The sequence below is a fragment of the Manis pentadactyla genome, chromosome 10, assembly GCF_030020395.1.
Source record: "Manis pentadactyla isolate mManPen7 chromosome 10, mManPen7.hap1, whole genome shotgun sequence".
NCBI classification, from domain to species: domain Eukaryota; kingdom Metazoa; phylum Chordata; class Mammalia; order Pholidota; family Manidae; genus Manis; species Manis pentadactyla.
Window position 1 is genome coordinate 34,564,382 of NC_080028.1, and position 18,510 is coordinate 34,582,891.

Here is an 18,510-nt window from a genome sequence, read left to right on the forward strand (position 1 = left end):
CAGCCTGACATGCTGCATGAAGAAATGGTTCCAGGGTTACCCAACTGGGAGAAAGGCTGCTTACTCTATTTCCTACTCAGAGATTCATGGCATCCCTCAGCATTTTAAATACTCTGACAAATTTTGCAGAAAAGAACTCTATTTCACTTGGTTTAACCCAGCACTATTCAAACTTATTTAATTATGGAATCTTTTTGCTGCTGTTTATCTCTAATGTTACAGAACAAGTTCTGTGGGCCAGAGAGAGCAGCTGGAGCAAAGAGGCCTATAGATGAGTCTACATAGCAGTTAACATCCTTATGTTAGTTAAGTTCTTTGTCCAATCCCATCACCTCTTTTTCTCTTTCATAGCAAGACTCTCAAATATTACTAATTTTTTAAGTTAAATACTGGGCATACAAATAGTATATGGAGAATAATATAAAAAACACTCATGTTAACATCACCCAGCTTAAGAAATGTAGCAGTATGCATACAGTTGGGACCTCCTGTGTAACTTTCCCATGAAATTCTCTTCTTTATAACCTCACCTGCTCTCTAGAGGTAGCTACCACTACTATCCTGAATTTCTTAAATATTATTCACATGCACAGCTTTATGCTTTTATTACATATGTATGCATTCTTAAACAGTATGACGTGGTTTAACATGTCTTTAAACTTGGTATCATTGTATATACCTTCCTGCAACTTGCGTTTTTCTTCAGCATTATGTGTGTGAACTTTTTCCATGTTAATATATTACCTCTAGTTCATTCACTTTTACTATAACATGGTGTTCCATTGTAAGAATATGCCGATATATATTTGTGCATCCTCTTATTTTTTTCCCATTTTACTATTACAAATAATCCTGCAATAAATAGTCTCATGCCTGAAGTGAGAAAAGTATGAGAAGCTTTCTTTAGCACATATGTAGAAGAGTTGGGTTGTTGTGTATATGCATGTTTGGTTTTACAAAATATGTATTGCTAAGTTGGTATCTAGAGTAGTTATGCTGAGTTCAATTCCTACTCACTGTGTATGAGAGTTCCAGTGGCTCCACATTAACTCTTGTTTTCAGACTACATCATCCATGCCAAATTAATGGTTAGAAATATTTAATTATAGTTTTAATTTGCACTTGGCCATTTACTAATGCGATCACTGGTTTTATTACACGCTGATTGGCCATTCAGGTTACCTCCTCGGTGAATTGCCTCTTCCTTTGCATATTAATTTTCATTTATTTTTTTCTACTGATTTGTTTATCTTTTTCTCAGACTTTGTAAGTTCTTTATTAGTTCTCAATACTAATCTTTACTCAACTTTTTGCTTTGTAAATATCTTCCCGAAGACTAGGGATTTACTTTTCACTTTTTGGAGGTTTCTTTGCATATTAGTTATAAATTATAATATAAGCAAAGTTATCTACATTTTCATTATGATTTGAACTTTCTGTGTTTGTTTAATAAATCTTTCTCAACACTCAAGTTGCAGAGATACTCTCCTCTTTTCTTCTAAAAGTTCTAAAGTTTTGCTTCTTATATTTATATCTTTAATAAACTTGGAGTCGATTTTTGTATATGATGTGAGGTAACGATCCATTTTACCCCATTAGATAGCATATGGTCATAGCACCATTTGTTGAATAGTCTATCATTTCCCCCATAGATAATCTTTGCTGCTACCTCTGTCATGATATGTTAGTATTATACAAGTCCCTTTTGGATCATAATACTTTATCATTATTCTGTTTATATCTACACCAAGAGCATACTGAATTAGTTACTATCTGTAGCTTTATAATAAGTTGACTTCTGGTATGGTAGGCTAGTTGCACTGATGGGTATAATTAATGGGCTCCTTGAATCCATGCCATTTGCAATACAACTTTACAGCTCATTGGATCAAGAAGTTAAGTCTATTTCTCCACCCTTGGATCCCGACTGGCCTGCTACTTGTTTTGGCCAATAAAATGTGGTAAATGTAACAGTGTGCCAGTTCCAAACCTAGGCTTCCAGAGACCCTCCATGCTTTCACTCCCTCTTTTGGAATTCTGCCTTATGATGATAATAAGCTCACTCAGGTGCTGAAGGATGAGAGGACACATGATGCAGGGTAGAGTCAATCTAAGCTGAGACCATCTTAGACCAATCAGTGCCAGCAGCTCGCCAGCTGCCCTTGTGAGAGAACCCAGCCAAAATAGCCTCACGTGGCTTAGAGCACCAAAACTGCCTGGCCATCTCATGAACTAATGGGCCAAAATAAATGTTTACTGTTTTATAATAAACTAAATCACTGAGGTTTTGTAGTCATAGTTTCCACAACATAATTGTGCTAAAAGGTAACTGACATACAGGGCAAGTATTATATCTTGTTCTGTTATTTAAAACCATCTTAGTTTGATCATAGCCTTATGTGCTTCCTCATATAGATTTTAAAATTGGTTTGTTAAATTCTATGACTTGTTCCTCTATACATAACTCAAGCTTTGGACAGCGTCCTTTGCAGCATGGAGCCCCTTCCAGGACTTCACTTCATATTATCCCCAAAGGTGAAGCTAACTAGACCATTTGCTGCTCCTTTTCTGGTAAGTTGTTAATTTATTTGTATTTGCTTTCATATTATAATATCATTATCATAAGATGCTCGTTCTGTTGCCAGGGCAACCAAATGTTGTACGTGAACTTTTAGCTTTAACTAAAACCTTAACTCCTTTGGCGACAATCCTTATGTTTTCTTGGCTCCCTTCACTCCTGAGGTTGAAAGAATGGAAAATATTCTGCAATTCTACTTTATGTTTTACATCTGTTTCTACCTCTACACTTGTTAGCATGTACATCATGCTCTAAATTTAATACCTTAGCTGATTTCTTCCATTTGTTCTTGATAGCTCCTCTCAGTCTGTTTAATGACGACCTACCATGTGCCTGGCTCTGGGTTTCTAGAAGTGAATGAGACAGATTTGGCCTGTACCCTTCCAGAGTTTATCAGGCTTGGGAGACAGGGATATACTAGGTCAGCACACAGATAATTTACCAGTATGGTAAGTGCCATGAAAAACAAGTATGGGCTGACAGGTAAGGGCCTGATCTAATTTGGAACAGTGATGATTCCTGTGGGGAATACAGTTCAGGCTGGAACTGAGAAATAAGTTGAAATTAGCCAGAGCTGGGGAGGGGCACATCAGCCGGGCGTATAATGTATGATGAAGCCTTGAGGTCTGAGGAAGGATGAGAGTTGGAAAGGAGGCCAGTGTAGCTAAAGATTAGAATTAAGAGCAAGAGGAGCTTGAGATGCATCTGGGGAAGTGGGCAGGGGCAAAACTCACAGGGGGCCTTAGAGGGTATCTGCACCCAATTGAGAAATTGTGTTAAAAGGGTCTGAAATGGTGAAGTCATCCAACAGAAGCTCATTTCTCCCCAAAGCTTGTAGCCATGTACAAAATAAGAAGTTTTAGAGATACTCTGTGTGTGCACTGGTACTCAGGGTAGGGATCCCAGGCCATTTCAGGCCTCGGTCCAGACCACATCCTGCTGAGATGGGGGAGATGCTCGCGCTCTGTCACGGGTCTCTCTGGTGCTGTACCCGCCTCAGGGAGATCAGAAGTCAAGCCAAGAGGCGTGGTTCTACACTCTCACTACCCGACGGCTTCAGTCTGTATATAACAGGTCTGTCTGGATCATCCTCCCTGGGACTTCAGTTGCTGTAATGTCACTGGACCCCACGCATGTCAGGTGGATCACCTGGTGGAAGAGTAGATACGTCTTTACATGGAGATGACATAATCGAGGATAAGGCCTGGGAAAAGTTGAACTGTTCCCAGCTCCTTTATTTGCTTCTTGACACTTTTTGGTATCTTCATTCTTATTTTTTTCTATCAGGTTCTCCAATTTTTCCTTAATTCTAGGTCCTCGAACAGCAAGCATACTTTCAGGAAATAGAGTATGTTTAGGAAGGCATTTCAATATTGCCTTCCTACAATTGTCCACAGAGTGGACAGACTCAGGGGTTTTTAGAACCCAGTTTTTAAAGCTGAGATCCATGATAAGGTTCCATGACTTCCCCACTCACATGATATACAGACTTCCACGAGTGGGTGTGTTTAGTGGACATTTGTGGTTTTAGCTTGCCGGCATCATTCCCTCCTCTCTCGGTAATATCAGGACTCCCTTGAGGGCCTTGATCACCCCTGAATAGTGCTCTGTTTTGGTGGCACTACCAGTCAATAAGCTTCATTTCCTGTAGCCATTGAGGGGCTAATCTAGGCCAAAGAATTCCTCAGAAAATCTTGCTTATGGCAGGGGGAAAATCACTGAGAGCCACGAGAAATCATGCTCACTAGGAATTAGTTCCTGCTCTCTGGATCCCAGAGTAACTCTGTTTCCTCTTCCATTCCATTTCCTGCCACTAAATCCCTCTTTTCCTTAAATGGGCCAAAGTCGGCTTCTGTTGTGCAATGGGAGACCACAGGGATGTGGTCTGGACCGAGGCCTGAAGCGGCCTGGGATCCCTACCCTGAGGACCAGTGCACACACAGAGTATCTCTAAAACTGCTTATTTTGTACATGGCTACAGACTTTGGGGAGAAATGAGCTTCTGTTGGATGACTTCACCATTTCAGACCCTTTTGACTTCAATTCCTCAACTGGGTGCAGATACCCAATCTTTATTATATGTCAACTGTTCAGTACAAATTGTATGATTCCTTATTACCATTTTTAAATGAAAGGCTTTGAAAAAGGAAAGACATAGACAAGTGGAGCCACTTTGGGATCCAAAACACTAAAAGCAGAGACAGTTCCAAACTACACCCAACTTTTATACCTATCCCATCCCTTTTTACCAGCAGAAAACTATTTTGGCTATATGCAAGGAACATCTAGGTTGACTGTTTTGATTACCACTATTTAATCACACACATGTGCACACACATACTCTACTGAGCTCCGCTTCCATCTGTGCTTCCTCATCATTTCACATGGAGTGAGTTCAGGAAACTGTCTAGTTTGCTTCCCACAGGAACTGAACCGTCAGCAACAGTGGTGCCATCATCGCTTGGTGTTGGTCCCTTGAAGAAAGTGCTTCTGGAAAGTCATAGTAGGCACAGTAGAAATCCAGTTTTCATCAGTGAGAGCTGTGTTCGAATAAGGACTTAGAACCAGGGTAAAGCAAATGCCCACTTTTAACAGAACTCACACTGGCCTCCAGTGGGAAGGGGTCATGGCAGAGCCGTGTTCAACCACTATCATTTTACATTGGTGGGAGCCGAGGCCCACTGACGTTCACACGAGCACCATGGCAGCAGTCATTCAGGTTCCCTTGCTGTTCTCTTACAAGTTACCTGATTCTGCTTCTAAGGGGGGACTCTGAGCCTTTCACGGCTTTTAATGCTACTCTGTGGGTTACAGATAACTGATAGCAGTGCATAGATTCTGGTCTATGGATACCCAAATATATTCTGACTGGATGGAATTAAAGTGGCTTCTCCTCTCACTCACTGCCCCATTAGAAAAAGTCAGTTTCTATTTGTAAACTCATTTCCACATTCCTGTATGTCATATAAATTTGTGCTTCCTTTATTTCTCCTGTGAAACAATTTAACATTAATCTGTTAGATAAAATCTTTAGAATGTGTTCATTTTATATCTGTATGAGAGTCATGATTTTATCTTTTTTTAAAAAATATTTTAACAATGTTATTAGCTCCATTTTACAGATGGAGAAATTGAGGCTCAGAGTGAAACGACTTGCCCAGGACCACTAATGATCAAGTGACCTAGCCAGGGTTAAATCCCTGCACTTTCTGATTCCATAGCTTATGTGCTTTCTTCTAATTATGCACCTGTTCTGTGCCAGGCATGTGCAACTGCATGAGGGGATATTGTTTTAAGTCATTCAGCTATTAATAGCCTCTTCTATGCTGGCACTATGGGGTCATAAAATGTTCATGATATAATCTCTGCTTGCCAGATGATAATCAAGGTACACAAAAAAAGAAGAAAAATGCATGATGCAGGAAGGAGAGTAAGGGAGTGGTAAGAGTACAATGGAATTAATCTTGAAAGCTTTTAGGATATGACATTTTCTCAATCTGCACTAAATGGAAGGTCCACAGAGGAGGCTGAAAATCAAAGCAACAACTTGTAAATTTATGTCCTGAAACTTAAGTACTGTCGCTTAAGAAGTAAGCAAGAGAACAGGATTATACAACTGCTTGCAGATTTCTTACCTAACAAGGTAAAAAAAAAAGAAGGTGGCAAATAAAACAAAGCACCTATTCTAATCTCTAGCCATTTGTATAACTAACTATTTTGCATGAACTTTCCAGTGGCCCAGATCTGACTGGGTTGTGCTTACAGGTCATTGTCGTTGGCTCCTCTGTTTGTAGGGAGCTCTAAACTCCTTTAGATCATACATCTTGGGTGTGGCCCCTACTCCCTTTTCACCTCTTCTGGTATCCAACAGCATTCCTCTCTCCTGGCCTCTCTCTCGTACACACACACCTCTCACAACCTAGGTTTCTGGTGCCCGGAAGTGTCTGCCATTCCTCACCCACCAGGCTCTGCAGCTTAGCCTTTGTCGAAACTTTGTACATCACCCTTTCCACCCCACCCAGCCACATCACCCTTTCCACCCCACCCAGCCTTGGCAAGCACCTAGTCATCACTCAACATTCAATTTCAGAGTCACCTTCTTTACAAAATACTACTGGTCCTCATTTGTGAAAATCAGTTTTCCCCTAGACGCGTGTCATCGCCAGCATGTATTTACTAAACCTCTGGTTGTACCTATTTGTTCACACATTTGCACCCAGGGACAGTGCCTGGCCTGCTTCCGTCTCTCTTCTCCCGTTTCCCACAGTACCCGATGCATAGTTGGTGCTTCGTAATTGGCTACGTATGCATCAATCCAGTGATTCACCAACATGATAGGCAAGGCGAGGGCGTATGGAAGGGATCACAGACAGCAGTGCATTGCGGCGGGGGCGGAGTGCAGGTAGTGCGGGAAGCGCCAGTGGAAACCGTACTCACCGCGAGTTGAGTACCTGTTCCAACAGGCCCCACTGCTTTCTGGGGATCGAGGCGGGGAAGGAAAACTTCCGCAAGACAGAGGGATGGTTTCTACTTTGTTTTGTTTTTGCGGTGCTTTCATAATTTTGGTAAAGATATTTTTAAGCCACAGAGCGGGGCGGTTCAGTTTTCATTACCCGACTTGGCATTTTCCTTCTGTCCGCAAAGCTGCTCAGAGGCCCTTATCGCAGCGCCGTAACCACAACCCCTGCTGGGCCTGATGCTAAATCAACACTGTCACATCAAAACAAAGACACGCAGGTGTGCTGCACATGCAGGCGGGAGGGCTTTTGTTCAAAGGCAAGAGTTAGCAAACCAGAGGGGGGATGAACCCTATCCTGACAGGCCACACACCCCGGTTCCCACAAGCCTGGGGCTGGGGGAGGGGGGGGGTCGTCGAAGGCCTCTGGGGGCTGCAGGTTCTTTGGAAATCAGGTCCACCTGTGAGAAGGCTGCAGAAATGGGGTTTTGTGCTTACATGAAAAGCTCCTCCTGTCAGGCACTGCTTAAAGCTCCATGGGGCTGCTTAGGAGAGGTCCACACAAGTGTGGCTGATGTACACGACTTCCCAAGTGTCCTTAGCTGCAGTGCCTGGTGGGGACTGGAGACCAGCAAAGGTCTGTTCAGGACAGGAACTTCCATAAAATCTTGTTTCAGAGGAAAAGGAGGACCTTACAACCTCTGTCTACAGCCTTCCATCCAACAGAGCAGATTCAACTCTTCCCCAAGACCAAAACTCCTGTTCCTTCATTCCTGGAGCTGCCACCTGGGTGCCCCTGAGCCAGGTGCCTATAAGATGATGAGTGATAATAATCATCAGTAAGAGGAACCAGCCTGAATGCATGCTGGCCTGCCCTAAGTCCTTCATAGGTGTGCTAGTATTTAATCCCCACCTCAGCCCTAGGAGGTAGATATCACCAGCAGTGTCCTCTCCGCCTTGAGAGTAAGGGAACGGAGGGTCAAAGGGATCAATTAAATTGCTGGAGGTTATGCAGCTAGCAGGTCCATGGCGGAGCCAGGTTTCAGTTTCAGGCAGTTGGTTCCGAGTGTGTGTTCTCAGACTTTGACGGTATTGCCTCAGGTCTGGGCCACGGATTTGATGGCTCCCAACCTCAGCTGGACATTAGAATCACCAATGCCAGCACTCAACTCCAAATACACTGATGTGTGTGCTTTGGGGCAGCCTGAGTATTTTAACAGTGTTCGTGTGTGTGCCCACTGTAACTAGCGTTAGGCACTTAGAGTACAGCTGGCGTTAAGTAGGAATTCCCACCACGCTCTCCAAAGTATCAGGGAGGAACGGAACTGGGAAGTGCAGCCACCAACCGTCTGGCTGGGCGTGGTGCAATGACTACCGCTTGGGGAAGAACACCAGAAAGAAGGCAGAGGTGAGAAAAAGCGGGGCTAGAAAGACAAGGAAACCAGTAGACACCTATCTCCCCATAGTGGGAAAAGGAGTGGGCAGAGAGGACGTGCCAAGGCAGAAGCCTCGGGGGAGACCACCTTCACGCCTGCACAGACTGTTCCTGGAACTTAGCAGTACTACAAAGAATTGGAGTTCCGGGAAACGTGTTTTAAGAGAGAAACTTGCCCTGTAAATCACACCTGTTGGAGCTACCAAGGAGGTATTTAGTGAGCAGTACAATAATCTGTTGGAGCCAGGGGCTGGGGCTTGGGGTGGAAATGCTGGGAAGCGCCGGTCTCCCTGCCTGCCCTTCAGTGGCCGGTCTGGAATCAGCCTGTGTTAGTTTCAGGTACAGGCGCTCCTCCCATTGAAGGCGTGTTTCAGAATTATGAAAATCATTTCTATGAAAGACAAAATGTTTTAAAGTAGAGAAAATACATTGCTCATTATTTTATCACCTAACAATTATTATTTAGAATATCCTGTTATGTTGTTGTTTTTCCTGGACATAATTTTTTCCACACAATATTATTCATAATATCTATGTAATATATAGAGTCTGTTTTTGCACTTAAAATAACATAAGGCTGTTTATTTCTTACATCAGTTTCTTTATTTCCTTCATAATTATTTTAACAGTGACTAATTATTGCTGGGTTTCTGAAGATTGAAGAATCTTTGAAACCATTCTATGGGGGAAAAAAGTTTGAATGAACATCCACTGTTGATAACAATTGTTTCTATTTTTACTTAAATATGTAAAGCCTAAAACCAGGTGTGAACTTCTTTATTAGTGCAAACTACCAGGACATTAAAACAATTTTACATGTTAGAAACAAAATTATAAAACCAATAATATTCAAAATAATAGTATTAATTAAAACAAATAATATTCAAAATAATGGTATTAATTAAACGTGACAAACACTGTTCTGTGAGTTTAATTGTGGCTCACAGCTATGGTGCAAGCATGTGGCCTTCCTGGTGCCTGTAGGGCAGGTACCGTGCATGCCCTTAGTTCTCCCACTTCTCTCTCTTCTGAACTCTTAGGACCACATGCACACAACCTGCAGACACCATGGACCTTCACTTGGCATGTTTGCTTCCTTTATATCAGCTCTATTTTTCTCCTGTTCTCTCTAGCTCATGACCATTCAAGCAGTATCATTTGGGCCAATGTACACATAAACTCAGATTCCAAATTGAGCCCTAAAATTTAATCCAAATGGATCTTTCAAACTACCTAGAATATGGCTATATTGATTTTAAGATTATGATTGAAAGGTAAACATAAATGTAAAACTGCTTCATAGAGAATTTCCAAATCTAGAGGATTCCTCATGAGACTCCTGCCAGTCTGAGAAACATTGGTTTATTGACTGCCTCTCTTGTACAGCAGGTGACTCACTCACTGTAAAAACGTACAATTCCCATTGCACAGATGAGTAACTGAGGTTTGTAGAGGTTATGAAACTTGCTGGAGGACATGAAGCTGTCAGATGGAGGAGCTATAATTCTAATCTCCGCCTCTGCCATCCACAGTCCATTTCGGGGGCAGAGTCTCACACTGCCTTCCACAATCTTTACAAAGTATTCTTTTCCGATCTGGGGTTTAGCATGTTTACAGTGACATGGGCCAGGGCTAGAGATAAATGAATGTTTCTTTCCTTTAGAGAAAATGTAGCATCTGTCATTTGTAGTATGTTTATTTAGGTATAAAACTAACCTGACAAGGATGGATCCTTTAAGATATTTCTGTAGATTTGACAGCAGCTTTGGTGGCTGGCAGTAGTTTGCCAGTTATTAAATGGCTCTGAATATATGAAGATTTGTAATTTCCTTTTGAAAGGGCTTTGCCAAAGACACTGAGCCACGTGGCATAATCTTCAAACACACATTGGCATATACAGGAGCTCTGTTTGTGCAGATGGATTCTTGGAACCAATCAGACTAGCTTGGTATTTCATCTTTTGGCCCAATACTAGAAACTGGCACAAATAACACTACCCTTGCCATGCACCCAAGTTCAGAATGGTAAGTCAGTCACCCTGTAATTATGGTGGGGGAGCCAGCTTTGCTCCCTCAGTGAGCAGACTGACAGATCTGCTTGGACTGGAGGCCTTTGGGCTCTCTGGGAACCTGGCTGACTTCCTTGTGCCCAGGCAGGCACTGCCCTGGATCGCAGGGTAGAGGTGAGTTCCCGCTGTGCAGGTCCGCTGGGACCAAACTGGTCACTAAACCTGTTTGTCTTCTCCGCAAGGTCCATAGCTGTCAAAAGTGCAACAAAGCAAAGGGCTGCGGACAGCAGAAAGGCGAAGCTCTGCCATCAGGCTGTGCAGGCCAAAAGGCCGCGGGGGCTGAGGCAGAAAGCCTGATCCCAGGTGGCTATCAACTTAAAATTTGAGGATAATCTCAGACAGAAGAGATTGGGCCAGGTTATTCTAGCAGCAGAGTTGGGTGGGCAAAATAAGACATCCAGAAAGGCCATTTTATACTAGGGGAAAGTTACCTTGTCCCTTGTCCAGCCTTGGTTCAAAGAACACAGAAAAAGATTGTATTTACATGTTAATAAGGGGATGGACGGGTGGGTGAAGGAGGAGGCAAAGTCCTCAGTCCTGCTGTGAAAATGTGCCTGTCAGTCACATTAGAATTTAAACGTCCTTACCTTGTAGCATTAAGCTTGATCCATGCTTCATCAATACATTCTCAGAGTTGTGACCAGAGGTGTGAAAGGCTCCCCCATGGATATGTTCCCACCCGATTTCTGAATGACTTAATTGGGCCCTGCATGTCTCACTCATATGCCTTTCCCACATTTAATGAGATGGTTCATTTTCTGAGCTCAGGTTGGTATTTTGCCTTCCTGGCTGCCTCACCTTTGCTGCTGTGGTCTTCTCTGCTGGGAACCCTCTGCCTCTGGCTCCTCACATGCCTGGTGCCTCTGCAGTGCCCAGGCCTTGGTTCAGACTCCCCCTTCACAGAGGCCTTCCTCACTGCCCTCCACTCCTAGCCACTCTCTGTCCCATATCTCTGTTGACTGCTTCACACACACTAGAATTATTCCATGTGTTTGTTTCCTCGTTTGCTCTCCAGACCCCCACCACCCTGTACGGGTTTGTCCTGTTCTCTGTTGTATCTCCCATGCTTAGGCCAACATCGTGCACACTGTGGGTGCGTGTGGAGTATTTCCTCTTATGGAATGGGCCCTTGTGTAGCACTCATCAAGTGCCAGACACCATCCTAAGAGCTTTACAAATATTAACTCACTGAATCCTCACAAGCCTAGCAGGGAGGTCCCAGGCTTATTTCTATTTTATAGGTGCCCACTTAGGATCTGAACTTGACAGTCTGATTCCAAGTTCTCTGTGCACTAGACAACTGCCTTATGGGGCATTTCTAGCATTTTTGCTTCTGTCATTACCATTACCTGAAGACTCAGACTCATTATAAGCTCTAAGTTCAATAAACACAAATATTACAATCCTAAAAACAGGTCTGGAATGTATATAGATGCCATACAAGGTTAAGAGTCATTAGGGTTAGGATGTCACTATCTTTAGGACATATTTGGACACAGCCTTATTTCTTGGGATCTAACCGTCCAGAGACAGCTGTGTAGCCTCTGGTAGAGGGATGGGAAGTTAAATCCCGAAGTGGTACTGGTACCATAAAAGGCAAATATTTTTCTCTTCAAGCTGCCACAGCCACTGAAAGATGGATCAAATGGCTGGAGGATGCAGGGAGCCTCAGCAATGTTTAAGAACCTTGGTGGGTTTTATAATTTTCTGTGTTTTTAAATGTATTATTACTCCTAGAGGTCTACCTCATAATTTTGGTTGATTGATTTATTTAAATTAATATATCTTAAATCAATATAATAAATGTGTGTACACTTATTTTTAAAAGTCAATACGCTTCATTTCATGCACCCTTGGGAAGTCCTTGAGAATTTTAGAAACATAGAAGGCTGCATCATTTTTATAAAGAATTTCATATTTATCGTCTCATTTTATTTCAAAACACCATGGAAGTAGGCAAAGCTGGAATAATGCTATTTTCTCCAGCCTAGCAGACCCCCAGATCAAAGGTCTGGACTCCAGTTTTCTTCCTGCTTCTGTGGCTGCTCTCAGACCCCCTTTGTTGGTTCTTCATCATCTTCAACCTTGGAAGGTTGGCGCAGCCCAGAACTCAGCCTTTGGGCATCTGCTTCCCTCACAGCCATCTCCCTGGTGGCCTCCCTCATTCGCTGACTGTAAATTCTGTGCTTATGATAATGTTGCTCCAAAGTATGTTGCCAGATCTGTTCATCTCTTTAGCTCAGGACTGTTAGCCTCTTTGACATCTCCACTTGGTCACCTGAGTATTTCAGACTTAAATGTCTCAAACTGGGCTTCCGAAGTTGCCCCAGTTGTCCCCTCCTTAGTAAAGGACGACCCGCTCTGTGCCTCTGGAGCCTGGCCACAGACCTGCAGAGCCCAACGCCACTCCCCCTCCCCCTCCCCATCGGAGCTGTCACAGATCCTCTTGTTCTACCATTAAAATACAGTATATCCAGAATCTGGCCTTATCTTTACATTCCGCTGTTGAGGCCCGGGGCCAGACCATGTCACCTTCTTCCCCACGGACTGCCTCATCCTAACCAGGATCCCAACTATTCTCAACACAGCAGCTAGAGTGGTTCTATTGCTGTCACATTATCACCCTCCTCTGCTCATACAGCTTCAAGGACTGTCCCTGTCACTTAAAGTCCACAGTCCCTCAGTGACCTACCCGGGTCCCCGTGCTCTGGCCCCCTGCCTCTCGGATGGACCCCCTGCTCCTTCCATCTCTCTCCTAGCCACACAGCCTTCCTGCCAGCCCTTCCACATCCTTCCACCTCAAGTCCTCTGCATATGCTCCTCTCTCTGCTTAGAGTGCCCTCCCTAGAGGGTTCCATGGCTTTCTTCCTCCTTTCTAGTGACATTTCCTAGCCACCCTCTTTACTGCAGTAATGCAGCCCCAGCTCTTCCTACCCTCCTTCCGTTGCCTTATTTTCCTTCTTAACACTTAAATCATGATCCAGCATTCTGTATGTGTTACATAAGCTTATTTCCTACCTGGTCTAAGCATAGCAGTAACAGCCCTGATCCCACAGAGTGGGTGTGAGATTCAATGAGGTGGTGCCCAACACAATGAATGCCCAGCAAGTGTTAATGAGCTTATGCTTTGTGCCCAGAGCACCAAGGGCAGCATCTTAACACAGTGGATGCCCAGTACATTGCTTTTTAACAAATCAGTGACTTGATTCGAAGAGTTAGCATCTCCATTCTTGTCTTTGTTCTGGAGCATAAGCTCCAGTGAGGAGTAGCCGGGCACTAACATGACACCCGGGTCCAGCTCCCAACGGTTAGAGCTCCTCACCTCAGTCTTCTTTTATAACAGCGATCTGAGTGAATCTGACTTCAATAAAGGGTTTTATTGAATAGGATGGGTTTCCCCCCAAGAGGAAGCCATTACATAGGAGCACAACCTTTAAAGTTTACTCCGTAATAATGCCCTCTGAAGCATTTGTGCAATTAGATGTGTTTCATTAATTGTGTTTTCTCAGCAGAGCAATTTGAAAGAACATGCTCCCTTCTCTCTCACTGTCGTGTTCTCATCGGCCTTTTCACAAATTGATCTGAATAAAAGCAGCTTCCCCTAAGCAGTGAGTTAAAATAAACCACTGTTCACATGATTACTACTTCATTGTGCTTTTGTGCACATTCCTCGGTGCTTTTTAATTATATATAACTACCAGGAAACAGGGAGTAAAATCTATTTAATCTAATGTGAAGCCTGCTAAATAGGTAACATTTCCAGTTTCTGTTTTTTCATTCAAGGTATGACTCTAACTCAGGGAGCCCAGGATCAAGAATGTAGACCCAAATCTTGCAGAAAATGCAGACTACATGATTCAATGTTATTTGTTTCACATAACTTTGTTAAAATTGTCATGCAACTTGGCAACTCAAGTAGTGACAATCTGGGATGCAATTATTTCAAATGCCAATTTTTTTCTCCTTATAAAATAATTGCCATGAAATGCAAACAAGAGTTAAATTTAATGGTGGCATATGGTTAAGATTAGAGTTACATGTAGGGTTTCATGATAGAGTTAGAGTAAGGCTTAGGTTAAGGGTTACAGTTAGGAGTGGGTGAAGGTGAGTGTGAGTTAGTGGCCAGGGTTATGGTTAGAGTTAGGGTTAGGGTTTAATATTAGGGTTAGGGCTAGATTTAGGTTTAGGGTTACAGTTAGTTGTGGGTGAAGATGAGAGTGAGGGTGAGAATGTAGGGGTATGGGTAGAATTAGGGCTAGCGTTAGGTGTAGGATTCACTTTTGCTTTTGACTAACAGTGAGGTATGGGTAAGAGAAGGGTTAGGGGCTAGGATTAGTTAGGGTTAGGTGTATGGTGAGGATATGGCTAAGTTTAGATTTAGGATTCATTTAATGTAAGGGTTATGGCTAGATTTAGGTTTAGGGATGGTTGAAGGTGAGAGTGATGTGGTGGGGGTTGGGGAAAGGTTACAGGTATGGTCAGTGTAGAGTTAGGTTTAGGTTAAAGCTACTGTTGGGGTGACAGACAGCTTTAAGGTCATGGTGAGGGTTAGGGATAGAGTAAAGTTTAGGGTTCCGGTTCTCTGTGACTAAGGGAGAGAGTGAAGGTTAGGAGGAAAAGGGTTAGCGTTACTGTTAGGATAAACATTAGCTGGAGGGTGAGATTATGGTTACTCTTAGAGCTAGGTTTAGTGTTCAGTGTTAGGGTTAGGGTATGGATTAGGCTTAGGGTTGAAGTTAGGTATGGGTAAAGGTGAGGGTAAGGGGTTAGGGTAGGTGGCAAGGGTTAGGGTTAGGGTTAGAAGAAGAAGCACTGTCAGAAAACAAAAGCAATGCAATTCACCATGCTTCTAGCCCAGTCCTGCAGGAACAGAGATTCATTCCACAGGAATCATTTCCTCGATACCAGTGACTCTCAAGGAAATCATGTGCATAAAGGTCAGACTAACAAGAAAGCTATGCACCTAAAGAGCAGATCTTTGGAAATAAATGTTGATTCTGCTGCAGTCCTTTAGCATATGCAACTGGGGCTTGAACAAGACATGGTTGTTTCTTTGGATTCCTACAGTTCTGGGTCAGGGGTTCGGGTGAGAGTCCACAGTTATTGTTCAGGGTTAGGGTTCAGATTCACATTCAGGGGTTAAGGTTAGGGTTCAGGTGGTCAGTTCAGGGTAAGAGGTCAGTGTTACTGTTGGGGATTGTGTTGAAGTGTACGTGTTTCAGTTTGGGTTCAGGGCTTCAGGATCCATTTCAGGGGCTCAGTTCTGGGTTAGGGTTTGGGTTTGGGTTCAGGGCTTTGGTTTATCAGTTTCTAGGTCTCAGGTTTGGGGCACAGATTAGGATTCAATTCAGGATTTGGTTTAGGGTAAGGCTTAGGGTGAAGTTATAGTTTCGCTTTGAGTTAGGGTGAGGGGTTAGGATTAATTGTAGGGTTAAATTTATCTATAGCCTAAGAGTGAGGTGTGGGTGAGGGAAGGGTTAGTTTTTTAGGGTTAGAGTTAGGCTTTGGTGGAGGGTTAGGTATAGTTTGAGAATACTGTTACATTTAAAGTTAGGGTTAGTTTGTATTGTTAGAGTTAGGGCTCTGTTGAGGGTTAGGGTTACATTTTGTGTGGGGGATGATGTGGTTAGTGTTAGGGTTAGTTTTAGGATGATGTTATGATTAGGGAAAGACTTAGGGATTGGGTTTAGGGTTTGGGTTAGCAATAGAGTTAGGTTAAGTGTTATAGTTCCGTGTGAGTGAGTGTGAGGGTTTAGTGCTGGGACTAGGTTTAGTTTTAGAGTTAGAGTTAGGTGTAGGCTGTGGATATGCTTATGGTTAGACTTAGGTTTAGGGTCAGTATTAAGTTTGGGGTTAGGTTAAGGTTTAGGATTACAGTTAGGCATGGGTGAATGTGAGGCTGAATATGAGTGTTTAGTATTAGTGGCCAGAGTTAGGATTAGGATTAGGTTTAGGGTTAACTGTAGGGTGAGGATATGGTTATGGTTAGTTATGTTTCAGGTTCAGTGTTACGCTAAGGGTTAGGTTTAGGTTTCAGGTCACAGTAAGGTTGCAGGTGAGGTGAGGGTGAGTGTCCAGGGTTTTAATGTTATAGTTAGGTTTAGGATTAAGTGTAGGATGGGTTTATGGCTACAGTTAGACTTAGAGTAAGGGCTTAGTGTTAGGGTTAGAGCTCAGTTCAGGTTTAGGATGATGGTTAGCTGTGGATGAAGGTTAGGGTGAGGTTGAGAGGTTAGGGGTAAGGGTAGGGTTAGGGATAGGTTTAGGATGAGCTATGGTTAGCGTTAGAGTTAGGATTAGGCTTTATACTAAGGGTTAGCATTGGACATAGGTTTCAGTTTCTAGATCCAACTGAGTGTGGGTGGGGGTGAGGGGTTAGCCTTAGGGTCAGCATTAGGGTTAAGGTTAGCTTTAGGTGTAGGGTGAGGATATGGTTGCAGTTAGCATGCAGCTTAGGATTCAGAATTAGGTTAGGGTCAGCTTTAGGATTTGGCTTACAGTTAGGTGTGTGTGAAAGTGACGGTGAGGGTGAAGGGTGAGTGTTAGTGGCTAAAGTTAGGGTTTGGGTTAGGTTTAGGTGTAGTGTAAGGTGAGGATATCTTGATGGTAAAAGGGTTAGGGTTTAATGTTAGCATTAAGACTACAGATACGTTTACTATTATGGTTAGGTGTGGGTGAAGATATGGGTGAGCGTGAGGGTTTAGGGGTATGTGTAGTGTTAGGGTTAATGTTAGGTGAAGAGTTAGGGTAAGGATGAAGGTTTGATTTGGGTTAGAGTTAGGATTTGAATTAAGGGTGAGGGTCAGCATTAGTGCTGGTTTAGAATTATGGTTAAGTGTGGGTGAAGGTGAGGGTGAGGATGAGGATTTAGATTTAGTGGCCAGGGTTAGGTTTAGGATTAAGTTTTGGGTGAGGATATGGTTATGGATAGAGTTATGCTTTGCATTCAGTGTTTGGGTTTGGGTTAGATTTAGATTTAGGGTTATGATAAGCTGTGGGTTTATGTTTGGTGGCCATGGTTAGGATTAGGTTTAGATGTAGGGTTAAGTGTAGGGTTACAATATAATTATGGATATAGTTAGGCTTTGGGTTAAGTGTTAGGGTTTGAGTTAGGTTTAGGTTTAGGGTTACAGTAAGGTATGGGTGAATGTTAGGGTGAGCTTGAGCTGCAAAGGTGAGTGTACAGGGTTAGGGATAGGGTTAGGTGTAGGGTGAGGATTAGTTATTACAGGTTATAGTAGGACTTAAGGTATTGTTTAATGTTAGGGTCAAGGCCGTATTTAGGATTAGGGTTATGGTTATGGGGAGTGGTGAAGATGAGAGTGATGGTGAGGGTGGGGGATTACAGGTATGGTTAGTGTCTGTTAAGTGTAGGGTGAGAACATGGTTGTGGTTAGAGTTAGGTTTGGGGCTTAATGTTAGGTTAAGGGTTCAGTTTAGGTTTCGGATTATGGTTACGTGTAGGTGAAGGTGAGGGAAGGGTAAGGAATTGGCAGTAGGGCTAGGGGTAATGTTAGGTTTCCTCTTGGGTGTAGTGGAATGATATGGTTACCATTAGAGTTAAGGTTCGGGTTTAGGATTCGGGTTATGGTGAAAGTTAGGTTTATGATTAGGTTTAGGGTTAAGTGTAGGGTGCGTTTATGATTACAGTCAGAAAACAAAAACAGTGCAATTCAACATGCTTCTAGCCCAGTCCTTCAGGAGCAGAGCTTCATTCTACAGGAATCATTTCCTCAGTGTCCCTCAAGGAAATCATGTGCATAACGGTCAGACTAACAAGAAAGCCACATGCCTAAAGTGCAGATCGTTGGAAATAAATGTTGATTGTGCTGCAGTCCTTTAGCATATGCAACTGGGGCTTGAACAAAACAGGGTTATTTCTTTGGATTCCTATAGGACCGGTCAGGGATTCGGGTGGGAGTCAGTAGTTAATATTCAGGGTTCAGGGTTTGGGTTCAGATTCACATTCAGGG